Source organism: Pygoscelis adeliae, unplaced genomic scaffold (assembly GCF_000699105.1).
Source record: "Pygoscelis adeliae isolate BGI_AS28 unplaced genomic scaffold, ASM69910v1 Scaffold786, whole genome shotgun sequence".
Taxonomy (NCBI): Eukaryota; Metazoa; Chordata; class Aves; order Sphenisciformes; family Spheniscidae; genus Pygoscelis; species Pygoscelis adeliae.
The window spans coordinates 55,500-58,803 of NW_008824912.1; the positions used below are offsets into that span (position 1 = coordinate 55,500).

The 3,304-nt window shown below is 59.9% G+C and overlaps 1 protein-coding gene across 1 annotated transcript in view; it reads left to right on the forward strand.

Moving 5' to 3' along the window:
• The window catches only part of ZNF512B (zinc finger protein 512B), a 25,673-nt gene that overhangs the window by 19,256 nt on the left and 3,113 nt on the right, over window positions 1–3,304 (forward strand). The window lies entirely within an intron of this gene.

A 3,304-nucleotide genomic window follows, 5' to 3' on the forward strand; every position in this document is an offset into this window, starting at 1 on the left:
CCCCCCCCCCCCGGCAGGCATGGCCCACGTGCCAGCCGGTCCCAGCTGGGGAGAGGGACGCTGGGTTTGGATCCCGTTGGTGGGCCGTGGTGGGATGCATTCGCCTTTCCCCAGGAGGACAGATTCCTTCGCACCAAAGCAATGGCATTAGAATAAACGATTGCTGCTTGATCCCAGGCCCTGCGCTGCCTTCATTCTGCACTAACCAAATCCAGCATTTCTAAATATACACTGGAGTCTTATTTTCTCGCTCCGATCTTTATTTGCCTCTGGATAAGCTGAAACAGATGGGGTGTTTCACAACGGCCGCTTGCTGGGGATGTCAGATGGGAAAGGGCACACCCCTGCTGCTTTTCTGGGAAAAATCCCCTTTGCAGAAGCTCCGTGAAGATGATGCCAGTCCTCCGACCCTCCTCTGGCCTTCGCTGGGGCCATCACCTGCCCATGAGCGTTCTCGGGGCTGCCATGGAAGGAGCGAGAGGCCGGCAGGTTCCCAGCTCGGTGGTGCAGGCAGACGGTGGTGGACTCTGGGATCTGGTGGGGGATGGGGGCCCTTACACATTTGAGAGGCCGGATTGAGAGAAACAGCCTCCTCGAGCAGAGGGAAGAGGCATCTAAGAGGCAAGAGGGGAGAAAACGCCATGGAAATCTCACTGTTTCATGGTGTGATGCTTTCCCTGTGGAGCTTGAGGTGGGGTGGCTTGTTTCAAGGTGCCGCGAGCTCTGTGCCGGAGGTGGTGGTGGGCTCCTGCATCCCAGGCAGCCCCCGTGCCGTGCAGGGAGGGATGCAGAGCTCCTCCGTGGGGTGCAAGAGCACCCTGTTCGCCTCGGGGCTCGGGGTCTGGGTGTTGCTGCAGGGCTGGGGGCAGCCATGGAGGCTGCGCATCCCCCCCGGAGCCTGGGTGCTGCGTGGTGATCAGGGTGCAGAGCGAAGGGTTGAGGAGAGAGGGCCTGCGGTAGGCCAGTCATAAAGCTAAAGGAGAAAAGTAATCTCCAGGCTTGAGTTTTTAAGAAAACCCCATCCTGGAGCCAAGATAAATTCCAGAGCCAGAAGAGCCTGGCTTGGGTTGATCCCCCGAAACAATGGCCCGGCGATCCGGGTGGGAGCCAGGCTGAGCCCCGCGGACTCGTGTCACTGGTGGGCCAAACCGGATCCCAGCTCCAGCTGCGGACCCGGAGCCTGGTGGAGCCGAGTCCATCCTTCCTCCCCTTGCTCGGCAGCGCCGGTGTGGTGTGCCCCAGCTGCCTGGAGCCGCGTATGGGACCCGTCTGCCGGCCAGCGTCCCTGGGTGTGTTTTGGCTTCGCCTCCCGGACGGCATCAGCCGCGGTTTCCACGGGGCGATGGGAGAGCCGTGCCTCGCGCTGGGGACCTCGGTAAGGCTTCCAGGGGAGTTTGTTGGCCGGGGCCGAGGCAGCCTGCATGGTTCTCATTTACTGCGATATATTTTGGGGAAGGGGAGAGCTGTCTAGGGAGCAGAGAGGATTGAAATATGAAAGTTAATTAAATAAAACCATCAGTCAAAGAAAACAAGCCTTCCCACCCCGGCATCCTTCGACTGTTCAGAAGAGATGGGCTGCGGCCAAAACCAGTTGTAGTCGTTTAATGATTTGGCCATGAAGATTTTCACTTACAGGCTGTTTGAGGAAAATAAATGGAAAAAAAAAAAAAAAAAAAATTCCATGCCTGGGGCTCCCTCTTAATAGAGACATAAAGATGACTTTGACATTCCCAGAACCGCAGCGCCCCAGGAAGACATGGGATTTGCATGTTATTGTGCAGGGCTGTTGGAGGAGAGCAGGGAGGGATTTTTCTCTGGAGTGGGAAGCCGGAGCAGCAGAGTCCGCATCTCTGAACATCCCCCCCTCGTCTCTTCCCGGGGGACGCGCGGAGGGAGAGGTTGTTGCTGGGGCTGTGTGCGGTTACCGTTAATGTTTGCTCGTTCATGGGACTGATTGGTTTTTAATTAAGGAGGCCGTTTGGCATCCTGGCTCTCAGCATCAATGACAAAAAGGGACTCCTGTGTTCTCCCCCGGAGGTGGCGTTGCCTTCCCCGGGCGGGGGACCGGGCGGTTGGTAAATGCACCATCCCAGCACTTCAGAGAGCTCTGCTGGCATCTCCCCCAGCCGCGAAGCACGACAGAATGGCAGCGTGCTGGGGCTCGGGGGATTTTTCCACACTCGTCCTTACCAGCGTTCGTCGCGCTGTTTCGCAAGACCCTTTGCCCCTGCCCCTCGCGCAGAGCCCAACTCTCCCCGGCCTCCCTTCTCCTCCGGCCGTGCCCCGCCACGTGCCGAGGTGGGGGCCGCGGGGGCTTGTGGATCACTTAAATTTGGGTGGAAACGAGCGGTTGCTGTGTGAGCCCTCCACATCCCCAGCTCTCAGTGGGAGCTCCCTGTTGCAGGGAGGTTTGGGAGCAGCCTGTTGGGGGGGAGCCGGACGAAGGCAAATTCGCGGCTTTATCAGCACGTTCAGGAAAAATCACAGCTGGAAAAGAGATCCAGCCAGCTGCCTCCCCGCCACGTCGGAACCGTGAGCTCCGCGTCCTAGGGGCACGTTTCAAAAACAGGGCCTGGGTTTGCACCTCTCTGCAAGCACCGTTTGTCTGCGTATCCTCCCCGGCCAGCACGGGTGCATCGATGCAGCCGTGCCCCGCGCTCGGCGGTGCCCAGGGAGAGCGCCACCAGCGCCGGCGGAGCTCACCCAGCCCTGCTCCGACTGGGGGCAAGTTTGGGGCTTGGGACCCAAACAACACCCGTCAGACCTAGCAGAGCTCGGTGGGTTGGTCTGGGAGTTGTGCTGACGTGGTTGTGCGGCAGGCAGGCAGGCAGAGCAACTCGGATTGCAGGCAGAGCAGCCCCGTGTCCCCTGCGGACCTGGGCACGGTGGCACGGTGGCGGGCAGAGACCAGCCCCGCAGGTAGGGCCAAGCGCAGCAGTCGGGAGGCACGGAGATGCTGCAGCCGCCTTTGCTTGTGCTGAACATGCAGAAATGGAGTCGGGAAGGCCGGTCCGCTAGGCTAAACCTCAAAGTCGCTAATAAAACGGTAATTAAAAGCACTTGGAAAGAGCAGCCCCGCCAGAAGGAGAGGCAGAGACAGAAGAGCCTTTCATTGTTTAACGGGTTGTGCCCATTCATCGGTGGAAGGCAGCCATGGAGGCTCTTGGCGTCCGTCCCCTCTGCCCAGCGTGCAGGGTTGTTTGTTCTCCTGGTTATGAAACGTGGCAGAAGGGCCACGCCGAGGCGATGCGCCGAAAACCCCGGGTCCGGGCCTGGCCCCGCGATGGGACACGGACCCGGGAGC